We start from the raw sequence: 13,759 nt of genomic DNA on the forward strand, positions 1-13,759 counted from the left end.
CAAATCGTAACATTTATAAATGCACAGGGAAACTACAGGGAGGTTCTTACTTTTGTTGACCGGTTCACGGCTCTGCACTTCACGGTGACCGGTGCACCGCCGGCTGCGAGGCGCATACGGATTTTGACGATGAATGCATATGACCGTTAGTTGATAAGGTTCTGAACGAAGTAGCTATACTTCAGAGATCACAGGAGGTGTTGAAAGTGCTGTCCCTGTCAATTACGGATTGATCCCACCGTAGAAACCAGCTGCAAAAATGAACCCTGCTAGCTGGATCGCGCGGCTGCAAGGCGTGGGTTACTGTTGTTTTATAGCGTCTATGCTTCAACAGTCGTGTTGCCCTTCTTGCACTATACTCTGACACTCCAGTCTCCTGGACTAGACGCTTCAGTGATTTTCTAGGTGAATGTTCAAGTCTGGTCCCTATATCATCAAACTTCTCCTCAGTAAGCACTCGGAGCTTATGTTTTTGTTTCTTGCTGTTTCTCCAGTTGATCTTAGTTTATTCAGCAAACTGAATTGTTTGTCTGCCTGGAAGTCTTTCATCACGAAATTTACGTCGAAATTTTCTAGCAGATCCGCGTTTCATATAGGTACTATACAAAAACACATGTTGCTCTACAGTATACCGCGCCATGACGGAGCACCAACTGTTAACTGAGAACAAACGACTAATGGAGCTGATAACTGTCACTCAGTGCTGACAAATCATAAACGAATTCCCATGCTCGCCGTAAAAACACAATGCCGTCAAGCAGTCCACTAAGTTAATAACCTCCCTTATTTAGAAATGTTACCTGCATCAGGCACATTGATTCATGGGCAAAATTCGTATGTGCCTCGCAGCCGGCGGTGCACCGGTCGCCGTGAACCAGTCATCAGAGGTAAGAAGCTCCCTGCATATGAGTGCCTACTGCAAATCATTCGGCCTATCAGGCTGAAGGGACACACATGAATGGACAGAGTTCGATTTTGTGGCGAAATCGACAGGCGAATAGCTTATGCACATTATAATTTCTCTCCGGCATCGTCCGATTAGATCTCTAAATGGCTGCCGTGAAGCAAGCTTTATGTGTTGTATGCCTTTCGACAATAATCCCAAGCTCCTGGTACTGCACTACTTATACTACATAAAATGCCACGTGACAGCTTCATATTCAAATTAGTGTTTATATAAGATACCCAAGTGAAAATCAAGGAGATTCCGGCATATATTTTGGGCTCTATCAGTTCCAAACAGAAAAGAATCTAGGTGTGCAATCGTAAATAAATATGGAAGAAGAAACGGGGAGTCGTTACTGAGCAGAGAAATGAGTTTGATTTGTAATCGAAAGTAATCGAAACGCCGACCAGTCATTGAAGAGAAAGCGAAGAAATCGGCGCTACACTAGGGCAATCACCTCGAAAATGTAATATATACGTTGCACAGCAGACCGGGATTTAAAGTTTCAAGTTTCCTCTCTTTCCGAAAAGGAACTTCAGCGTGCGGATGTGGACATTTTACAGAGGCGAAAGCAATACCTGCTTAACAGGGAGCATTTCCGGCATCTCCTGCGATGTACATTGCTTCTGTTTGGGATTTCGTGTCCTAAGGGCCTGTCGATCGCGCTGCAAGTCAGAGCTTCACTCTCCTCCGCTGGGCTGACCGAGAGACTTGAGTCAGCCTTTGAAATACAACACCCCCGTAAAACAATTAATGAAATATAATCTCCCTGAATGTAAACTCATCTTCTATGTATGTTTACGTACGTAATGACTACCATTCAGTAAATTATGATTTATAAAAGCAGTGAAAAGAGGCAACAGTCAGTTTGCACACCATGTCAGAATCTATGAATACCCACAAATCAAGGAATCCCTTCCCCGGGGTGGTTTCAAAGATCTCCGCAGTTGATTGGACTGAATATTCTGATCACATTACAGCAATTTTTCTGGCGCCACGTTTTAGTGAATCTGATAAGAGGCTGTCACAACTGTCGCTGGGATAGTTTTGTTGAAAGACTGTCTTCGACTCTGTACAGTACGTGACGAAACCGTCATCTTATAAATTGTACTGGACTATGCCCATAAACAGACTTAAAGAGGTGATCCACATTTTTGTCATAAGTAATTAAACGACGAAAAGAACATAATATATTTCGTCTCAAACGGGACTATTGCTGGAACAGAACTGTGTCGATGCACGAGGATTTTCAAATTAAACCCGTTCACGACACTGTATGCAAATACGGCCGATGGTAGGTGATCCCATGGCCGTATGCATGACACACCAGGAGCCGCCCATGCGATGGACAACGGTAAGGGGGAGTTAGAGCGAACACGGTTAACTGCAAAATCCGTTCACACAGGGTGCTGCAGCTGGCGTTTAAGGGCCCTAACAACACCTTCTTTGCAGAGCGCTACTGTGGAATCCTCTTGAGAACTTCGTACCGCCACAGCGTGATCACAGATGTGTCACCTGTCCCCATGCGGCTCGTACTGTCCAGGACACGTTATGTTCCATGCGTTGGAAGGGGCTGGAACATCCCCATTACAGTCCGGGTTTGTCACCGTGTGACGCCCCCCACCTACCCCCCTCGAGAAAGCGGAAATGGGCCGTAGTTGAAAGGGGTCAAAACCGCGGTGGTCCAGCAGCAGTCCTGGGAGTCATTTGTGGAGAGAATCCACTGGATGAGGCATTAACGGGAAACCTGCCTCAATGACTGTTTTAAGGGCCTAGGCTCATTCGCCAAGAACAACCTGCAGACAGATTTAATTTGACACGTCTCGTACACGCGTACTTGTTTTGTATCATGCGTACGCATGTCAAGCAAATTTAAACGCTAATCTCATTCCAGATTCAGCTACTCGTTACAAGTACCTGACGTGACTCACTCGTTAATTATGTTCTGCCATAAAATAGGTATTCAACAGTACCAATCATTCGATAGGGCCCCATCTTAGTTAATTCAATCTTGCGTTCTTACGTTACGTCCGAGTATGGCTCTATATCCAGTACATTCCCATGTTCATGTTGTCGCTGGTAGCCTAACATGAACAGAGTGAGACACAGCATTCGTTCAAGTTTTACGTGCATACAACCGAATAACCTCTTTTAGCTGAAGGCCTAATCAACGGATAAACACAGGGAGGGAGGATGTACTGTGCTGAGAATTGAGAACGGAAGATCCCAGCAATTACAGAAATTTCTTACGAATGGATAGCCTGTGTCTTTATTACAGAAAATTGCGTGCGGTGTTCATATTTCCGTCAAGAAAGGTTTCCAGCACTTTGTAATTTGAATGCGTCATTTGCAACAGGCGATAGATATCGACAGGTTCAGTACGACATATTCAGAGTTCCAAAAAATAGCATAAGCAAATATAAGACCTGAAGTTTTCATGGCAATTAAGATCCATGAGGTAGTCTTGTGGGTTACGACAGCGTGCTGCAGCCTAAGGAGTGACTGGAGGAACATCCAGCCTGTACCTTCTGGTGGAAGAGCATAAAGATGTTGGTGTGGAAACCTCCTGGAGAGTGGTCAATTGTAATACGAGTACTAAGGAGACGGAATTATACTGTCACGTGTTTGAGTGTGATTATAGAAGGGGTTTGGATTGGTGATTGGATTTATCAAAATCTTACACACCATAAATACAAGTCACTACGGCGCTAGCGCTAATTCAGGCACTCAGCACTTCACTACAGCTCGCACTAAAGTTTCTCAGGCTGCTGTCTTCACCATTCTTCTAGTAACGGTTCCAAAGCCGGATGTTTCCCTTCGTCTGGGTTCCCGAACTGTCCCCGTGCCTCAGTTGCCAGCTTCTAACAGCAGCAGCTCAACAACGACTGAACTGCAGTTCTCTGATTACCTCAACAAGCAACTTTTCACTTCCTTGCACTGTAATGCATTGCTTAACTCCCGGGCTGGCAGCCTTCTCACACCAACCTCCTACTCTTCTGATTGGCTCCAACTCAGCTAACTAAAATCTAGACCTGTCCTGCCTGTAACACCTCGGCAAGGATTGCCTAGAGAACACCGCTCCTCACTGTTGTAGTCACTTGCTGCCGTGGAAATATGTTTGTTTTTGAAGCCGTTACTCAGTAACGGCTGCAATATACCAGTATTTGCTTATTCCGCGGTCGTTGCCTAGCAGAGGGCGTTGCTAATAGAGTCATTACTTAGCAACGGGTCTACATGCTACAATATTATAAATCATTTTATGGGACTCGGTTGTGAAGTGGTTAGAGTATCCAACTATGGGCTCTGTGTTAGCAGTGTTGCACCTTTGGGTTCAGCTGCAACGTCATGGACATACAACCATCGATATGGGCACTGTGTAGGGGAAACGCCTAGAGAGAGGGTGAGAAAAATACTGTAATCTCAGTCACGATAACCAGTCCCATGAAAACCTGGGGAGACCAAACTGAGCACTTGACAGAACGACATATTAATGGCAGCAGGTGTGTGTTCATCACAACTGTTTGCTATCACTAAGAACCACTTCATCTTATCAGCCACTGTGACAATACAGATCCATGCTGCCCGTTTTGGAACACAACTCATGCAGGATACCTGTATTTCTTTTGTTTGTTACCATCATAAACAGCAGAGATGGGCTGATTATTAAGCTAACTCCATGGGGCCAAATCCTTCTCAGGAAAATAACAGTATCTCAGCTCACCAAGAAATTTCCTGGCTTTCACAGAGCCCATAGTTTCAATACCATGTTCACAACAGTCTGCTATGGGTCACTTTCTGACTTCTTTATGAATTGTGAAGTGTTCTAACTTCTGGGATACATCACAGCATAGTCCAGTGATAGTCAACAGAGAAATTACAGCAGGAGAATATGATAGACATACTGCATGGAAAATAAGAGATGCCTGAAATGGTTTCATGTATATCTCCCACAATAAATTTAGTGAAAATCCATAAAGTAGGATGGCACTCAAATGCCAATGGGTATGACCTGCTCACACAGGACTGCAAAATTCACTTGTTCATCTGTACATATGTGGACTGGAAAATGGTGTTTAGTATACAAAAATCTCTTGTTAAAGTTGGCTAGAAATATGCAAATATGGTTCATATCAGAAGAACAATTTCATAATCATAAAAAAACACACGATGTGTGTTAGTTGCTGCCACAATGTTTGGGGTACCAACTTCGCAGAAGGGGGCTGTGATCCCTAATCGGGAACAATACATGGGGTATTAACTGGGGATGTACTGAAAATGTGTACACTTAATGTTCTGAATCCTTCAGTTCAATTTAAATAATATTAAAAATTCAGTTCCTATCTCAAAGAAAATGGAATGAATCTCCAATACAAATTCTAATCACTTCATGTTGTTCAGAGAAATAATCACAGTTTATTCTAAGAACCATACAGAATATATAAATACACTCTGTGGTAAAACCACGCAGTTCTTTAAAGTTAAAACAGGTGTATCATATAGTTGCCATTATGCTTTTAAGGGCTAATAAAAGATAAGAACTTCATGATACCTAAAGTTACAGGTTCTGGGCTGTCTGCTGGCTGAAAAAAGTAAAGTTTATCTTGTGTTTTCAGCATGACGGTGTACTGGGGCATGAAGGTTCAGTTCTGCAGAACTAGATTTTGCAAAGCAAGCAAATATGTTATCATGCTGTAAAATCGTATCTTGTCACAATTTGGTTCTTCAAAAGTGTGTCATCACTTGTAACTCCACAGTTAACTTTCTCAGTGGTGACAGCACAATGGCAGAACGTAAAAACACTGCGGGGACCATTTCATTCCCGCAAAAACGACTGGCCAACAATTAATTTGTTGTTTTACAATCATCAATCACTTTTAAAGCAAGCTGTAAACACTTATACTCTGTAATCCACAAGACATCTGACAACACAACACTTCCATATACAATCCAAGTCTTGACATACATTCAAATATGTAAAAGGAAACTAATAATGCATTAACACTATATATTTTATTAAATAACAAGGGGGTTAAACACAATAACTTCTAGCAGACAGCACAGAACTTGTAAGTCTTGGATGGAAGAAATACTTCAAGATCAAAGACCTTCAATAGCAATTCTGTAATGTCATTGCAGTCTTTCAGTTTCTGAAGCACATACTGCTGCATTTTTGCAGTACACATTCAACTCAAATAACAAAAGATGTGAGTTTTATTTGCAAATGTACATATTTTTCATTGGCTATGAGTAATCTTTTGAAACATCATTACAACAAAACACCATAGATATGAGGACATCCCCAAATATTTAACATGCACGAAGACAAGGACAGACCTACATGAAAAATTCTCAACACTTCTGGATACCAATCTAAATCCAGGGGTAAGATGGAAATGTTCTCATTCATTTACCTCTTTATCTTTATCAAGATAAACTTCTATGGAAACCGAAAAGACAAGTGAACTTCTACATAAAACGAAAAGAAAAATATACATTAAACATCTTACTTTTTCACAATCAAATTATCAAATAAAAATTCAAGGAAGATTTCCAGAAATTGATCTGCCAACCTTGAAGCAAAAGTCTTAACAAAAACAAAAGTGACTGCTTTTCAAGGAAAACATATGGTCTGCAGCAAAACGGTTATTTTAAAGTTTCATATTTAAAATATACCTCTTATGAAACAGACTATGATGCGCAAAGCAGAATACACCAGTTTCAAGCAGTATGTGGGATGACAAACAGATCATTAAAAAGAAGAAGAAGAAAAGAAAAAGAACTAAAATCTTATACAGCAATGGCACTGCTCACGCTTTCACACAGTAATGAAAATTGGACTGGGAATAATAACGGCACTGGCAAAAGTAAACTGGAAGTGAAATCCTGTGTATCAAAGAACACCCCAAATTTAATAAAATTAGAAGTCAAGATATATTGATGGAACTAAACATGTATTCAGTATCTTATAAAATAGATGATCGCAGAGCCAAATGGTTAAATTATTTTGACAAAATAGAAAGTGTTGAAGCTTGAATTTATATATAAGCCAACTGGACATGAAGATATAGGCAGACAATTTAAAAGGTGACTCAAGTTGGAACAGGCAAGGGCCAGGGCTGTAAAAACAGAAGAGAATATCCAATTCATTGCAAACGACTCAACACGCACATTACTGATGGGCACAATCAAATATAAATCACTGAATACGTCTAAAATAAAAAAATTATCAAATTAATTTATTCGGCTTAAAATCAAAACTGAATCTATATAAATCCCTCACTAATCCCCATTTCACATGTGTATCCAGTTTTCTGAACCATAGCATATGGATTTCTGCAGTGCTCTTTCACTCAGTCCCCATACCAGCAAGCTTGCCAGGAGTAGCATACCTGCCAGCGCAGTGTAGGTTTCAACCTCGAAGCTAAAACTGAGACTGAAAATAATGGCAAATAACATTTTGCACAAAAAAAAAAAAAAAGATAATATTTCTTGTGTTCACAATCTTTAATTTAGTACTTACTTACTTACTCATGGAGCTGACCCCATCTTGAGGAGCCGCCAATTCTGCAGCTACTCAAGAATTTCCCAGCATTTTACGGAACCCGAAGGTTCATCACCGTGTTCACAAGAGCCCTCCACTGGTCCCTGTCCTGAGCCAGATCTATCCAATTCATACCATCCCATCCTATCTCTCTAAGATCCATTCTAATATTGTCCACCCACCTACGCCTTGGTCTTCCCTGTGGTCTCTTTCCTTCTGACTTTCCCACCAATATCATATATGCATTCCTCGTGCCCCCCATTTGTGCTACATGACCTTATCTCTAATTTAGTACATATGAAAATGATCAGTGACTTCTGCCCCAAGAGATCCATCACCACATGCTGGGAAAAGGGCTGCAATGACATCCAAAATCAGTTTTATTGGTTACAAATTATCATCCGTATGTTGGGTGTTATTACAAATTTCCTTTTCAGTGTCAGAACAGGCGGCTTTGTGAATTGTGTTAACAGCAGTTGTGGTTACCCTAACCCAAATTTCCCTTTATGTCTTTGTCTCATTACCTTAGGTGTTTTTCAGGAACACAATCCTTGCATATGGGGACAGACTGCTGAATTCAATTTATCAAATTGGAGGACAGTGTAAGAACACATCAGATCCTTCCTCTGCTGCTTGTAAGCTCTGTTAAATAGGGAAGGCAAACACAAAAAATTTGGAAGGGCCTATTTAAGCCATTTTGCATTAAATCAGATGGATTCCCTGATGATTACTGTGTTCTCGAATATGATGCCAAGCAGACTGGCAGAAAAAAATCAATGTTTTGGTGCGGTAGGTTCCAGAAAACAGTACTACTCATAGTCACAATCATGAGAACCTCAGATCTCGAATGGATCAACTGAACAGAATGCACTCTTAAACTGCCAGATTATGGTAGTTTTATTAATTTGATTCATTCCAAAGAGAGTTTAAAAACAGCGTCACATTATATCTCACACAATGTACAATAAGTAATGCAATATAATGACCATGCCATAGCTCAGGCAGTTGGTTGCCAGCTTCCCACCATGGCAGCCCAGGTATGAGCCCAGGTCAGGTCAACCGGGATTTGTGGTACACAAAGTGACACTGGAGCAGGTTTTCTCTGAGCAGTTCGACTTCCCTTGCTAATACTCATTTCACTGAATGCTGCATACTCATCATCACCTATCACCCAGGGCTGGCACAATAGGCCAAACAGTGGTCAACATACCAAGTGAACTCGGTCTCAACCCACCCCTAAGAAATTTAAAAACATACATAACATAATCCCCTTAAATGTAGATATATTTCCACATGAGTGAGGGGAGGTTGGTTGCATTTGCATGCTCTGCTCTCCTGAGAAGCACCGCAGCCTCTGTCCCTCCTTCTTGTGGGGTTTGAAACTAAGGAGTCCAAGGTTGGCCGAGATCCTGCAAGAAGGTTCAAAATGACTTCATCTGGATAAAAGTGTGTGGGGCCCACGAAATGAGTTAGTCACAGGAAAGTGGCAGCTGAGCGTAATTCTGATCTCAGAAGCAGCGACCAGCAGTCATGTATGGAGAAATAGTGTGATGTGAAATGCAAGTAGTGAGCACGATGCAGGTTAGAGCAACAGGATGTTGGACAAGAATAACGGGAGACATCTGTCAGGATGGCTAACCATCACTAAACAAGAGTACATCAATGGAGATGGTAAACAGGGTGGAAATCACAGACAGCATGGTGATGTCATAAACTTACCTTATTTTTTCAAACTAAGTGAAGTCGGCTAATATAATAAAAATGGTAACATGAGTTTTCATGCCAAGTTTAGATTTTGAAACATTCGGAAATCAAAATATCCTTTTGAAGTAGTTTCTGATAAATAGTTTCTGCATGTGGGCTGAATACCCTAAACAAAGCAGCTGTCTGACAATTTTGCAATAAACATACACACACCTTCAACAAAATTCTGTTCTACAGTGAGATTTTACTCTCTATGGCTGGAATCAACAATCCAGTTAGCCAACCAATTCGTCACAACTTGGCCAACATAATCCAGAACAACCGACAAATATGCAGGGGAATAATATCAACTGTAGCAGAACTCATGAGACACCTTCTCAGTGGTCACTGGAGAACTGTTGAGGGACTGTCCTTGACTGTTGCACATTAACCAATTAAAGTATTGTTTGATAATTTGTATTGGACTGCAACCATAACTACATTTCAAGAGTTAAGTGACACTCTTGTCACAGCAAAATGTATGAAATATGTTTGATGTGAGCCTTCTGCCACACATAAACAAATTTAAACACACAAATGCACTTATTTTGAACCATGACAAAATAATTAAAAAATACATATATGGAAATTCTAGATTATTGTCAGGGGTTCAGTGGCCTACAAACAGAAATCACCACAATAATTTAGAATCACCCCGTACATTCACACATGAGGAACTGAGATGGTTCACTTGGTACAGAGACCAGGCTATAGGCTAGAAAATCAAGGAACCGGATTCCATTCTTGACAGGTGCAAGAAATTTTTCTCTTCTTTACAGCGTTCTGATAGGCTCTGGACCCACCCACTGGGTATTAAAGCCAATTTCCCTGTGAATAAATTTGTCAGGACATGAAGTTGACCACTCATCTCCATTGTAGCACAGAGGTTAAGAATTTATGTTGCATACCTCCACTTCCCACATGTTTTCATAGCATGGTGCTTAATTATGCATACAGACTTTGCTTCATCTTCACATTCAAGACACGATTTCATCTTAGGCGCTGGTATCATGGCTCGGCCGTGACGGGAACGCAAATATCAGAGGAACCCTTCTACATTCAGGCAGCCTAAATTTAACTAAATTGATTTTTTAATGTAATAATATAAATTTCAATCCTAATTATAAAATAAATAGTAATATCGCAACACGGTTCCCCGTAAAAATCATCCAAATATTTTACTGACTCGACCCTTAACCACAGACCGGGGCCCCAGAAACGGTACTACACTGGGCTGTTATAGCTACTTGACATCGTTCACAACCCGCATTACAAAGTAAAATAATTCGGATACTAAAAAATCTGAATGAAAACTACTGCTAGTGAACGATTCATTCGATAATTGCATTCAGCTATTCGATAGTAGAAATCATTTGACAGCGCCCATCACTAACGTACGTTGCTCTCTAATGCTTTTCGATCGTAATTACAGTCTCATTCTTGCCGCACAATCATGGATTATTCACTAAAATAGAATGAATAAGACTGACCTTTCCGCTAGCACCGAAGGTAGAATACTAAGAGTACCTGTACATGCCTTGACCTCCACCTTTTCCAACAATGCGTCAACTGCACTCATCAAATATAACTTCAAAACCAGCCAGGTCCAGCGATGCATGACAATACCACACAGTCACCAACAATCATGATCCAGTTTTATTTTCGCTGTGTTGCGTCTGAAGTGCCCAAAAGCTTCTGGGCATTACGCCCATTAATACGTTAACAGTTTCGTAATAAGCAAAATGTTGAAATTTTACCTTACATAAGCCTTTTGTGGTGTCAAAATATCCATTACATACAACAAAATTCAAACGCAATATTTCTTTTAACAATACGACACTTCTTTATTACCGCAACAGTGTTGTACACTATTTCGCTTAGCAACTTACAAGTTAACCACGACACCACTCACACCAACGTGACGAGACAAGCACTGAACATAAACTACGTTACCACGGCTGATACTACTGATTAGTAGTAAGGTTGTTAGTTTTCCCTTCCTTTTTGTGAACGTAGCGCCTTCTTTCGGTAAGTACGAAAATATGAGCAACACTCCCAACAGAAGAGAAGCAATACATGACAAGCTAATCATTGTTAGGCAGCTGGGTCAGTGGCAATTTGTGTGTATTTTCATTAACAGATTGTTTTTCAGTTTCTTGTTTAAAATCGTGTTAATTGATGGAACTGTAATAATTCGGTTCATCATAATTGTCAATTTCGGCTCTCGTTTCTGGATAATATTCACTGGCCCCTGTATCAATATATTCTGCATAACCCTTTCCTTTTAGTTCGCCATCGTGTATGGGGCCATCGTATGCCCCTTGTTCCCCTAATTTGTCTTTATAAATATTGGTATATGGCACTGGATAATTTATCTCGGTATGATGGGCTTTGGGACTGTAATAACCTGAATCGCCTTCGTAATTGTAAATGCCCGACGGGGAGACATGACCAACAATAGGAGGCCTGACGTGTCCTCCAGCTACTTCGTGATAGAGACGGCCGGCCTCTTCGTTTCGATTACCTTGGAGATTCCTCCCGAAGCTCTCCCCACCTTGCTGCTGATTGTATCCTGTTTTGTCCTTGTGATATTCGTCATTCGCATAGCGTCCCTTGTGGCCTTGGCTGTCATCATAGGCTGCAGACGCACCGAACTTTCCCTGCTTCCCCCTGGCAGTGTCTTGGTAGGCTCCGCCCTCGTATTTCCCATGGTGCGTGTCCACGCCGCGGTCCCTGAACGTGCCATCCCTGGAGTCATACAGATAGTGGCCAACCTCGTCGTTGGAGTCATCGAAGAAGCGAGATTTGTTGCCTGATTCGTCTTTATGGTAAGAGTTCTTAAATCCCGTGGAATGATGCCCTTTCCTACGGCCTCCTCTAGCGCCGTAAGCAGCTCCAGCCTGTCCCTGACGATTGAAATCTTGGCCCCCATATGAAGATCGCCCCGCATCATAGGCCTTATGTGCGCCATTTTTGTCGCCATAATAACCAGAATTCTGCTTGTCCCTGTGGGTTGACTGGTGGTCTGCGGTATACCCATCCTCACTCACGCGTCCCCTTGAGCCCTTCTGCCTTGCAATGCCATAAAACCCCACCTCACCTCTCGTGTCCTTTGCATCTTGGAGCTTGTAGGAATCGCCCTCCTTCTTCTGCTGTTCTGCATAGCTGCCTATAACAGCAGGGCCATAGTACTCTGAGCCTGCTGTCATCTGGTCATCCATCATATCGACAAAGTTGCGTCTCTTCCACTCAGAGTTATCCACTCCCAATGAAAGACTCTTCCCCACATCTGCACTCACAGTCTTCTGTTCCTCTGGTATCAGCTCCACATCAACATTTTTCAGTGCACCAACAGCACTCAACACTGAGAGAGTCAATATCACAACACACAGGGCTGGCGACATTGTGATAGCAAATGCTGTAAGAAAGCAGGGCTCGTGCATTTATAAGCAGTTCCATGGCCTTGTGTCTTTCAGACACCTTCCACGTCTCAATTACAGTGGAAGTGTTATGTTACGCTTCTTGAGATTGCATCATGAGGAACAAATTGAGTGAGTGACCTTTGAGCGTCATTACATTGTGGAGCCAATGACTTTCATTTCTGAAAGTGTGTGAACAAGGCTGTTCACGCCTCAGCAGGGTGTGCTTCAGGAATTCAACTTGTCTCACATCCCCTTGTTTTCTTCTAAATTCATTACGAGGAATATTATCATCCATGTACATTAAAATTGCGACATCACGATGGTTATGATGAGTTGTACATATTACAAGACTGGAAGAAATAAAAAATATATATAAATTTTAGATAGGGAAGCATCCATGTATAGAGGTAAAAGGATAATAATAAAATTGATTCTAGGGAAATATATTTTGTCAATGTGGATTATATTGAACTAACCAGGGTGTAGTAAGGTGCTGTGGAACTTGATTCCAAATGCAAGCCATGGGCCACCTGATTTGTGCTGTTGGTAGTTCTCAAACTGTTTGTGGACCCATGAAAAAGTGGGCCAGTCAATCAAACTCAAATCCATTACATCTACCATTCACTCTACCCTTCAAAGGGCAAGTATTACTCTGTTCTACTTACTCTCCTTAGTTTCCTGTGCCCCAGTTCCAGTCCTCCCTTCCTCTATTATACACTATTTTATCCATTTTTATTGCTAGTGGGGTGGGACTAAGTCCCTTGTACTGCAGCAACTTCTGGCCTATTGTACCAGCCCCAGATGATAGGTGAGGGTGATTGTGGAGCAATTGGTGGGATGAAGATTGGCAGGTTAAACCGAAGTACTCAGAGAAAACCTGCCCCAGCGCCACTATGTCCACCACAAATCCCACTTGACCAGACCCGGGATCGAACCAGGGCCGCCATGGTGGGAAGTCTATTTTATCCATGCTCTGCTTACTCTTCTACCTTCAGATTGAAAACCAATCTGAACATAGCATGTCCCTTAGAAACATTGGTACGTAGCCAGGAAACTGCACAAAGCCACTGCCCAGAAGACAGTATCTCCCCACTTCTAAGAGAACTC

General features: G+C 41.8%; 1 protein-coding gene across 3 annotated transcripts in view; it reads right to left on the reverse strand.

Moving 5' to 3' along the window:
• LOC111863755 (phospholipase D1) overlaps positions 1-11,218 on the reverse strand; it is a 64,541-nt gene extending 53,323 nt beyond the window's left edge. The window contains exon 1 of one of the 3 annotated variants that reach the window (XM_023850372.2): positions 10,988-11,218. The gene's annotated coding sequence lies outside the window, so the exon portion shown is untranslated. Of the gene's footprint in view, positions 1-10,720 lie in introns of all 3 variants that reach the window. The other 2 variants (XM_023850373.2, XM_023850374.2) reach the window with 2 other exon arrangements.
• Positions 11,219-13,759: the final 2,541 nt, after the last annotated feature.

The sequence above is a fragment of the Cryptotermes secundus genome, unplaced genomic scaffold, assembly GCF_002891405.2.
Source record: "Cryptotermes secundus unplaced genomic scaffold, Csec_1.0 scaffold572, whole genome shotgun sequence".
Lineage (NCBI taxonomy): Eukaryota > Metazoa > Arthropoda > Insecta > Blattodea > Kalotermitidae > Cryptotermes > Cryptotermes secundus.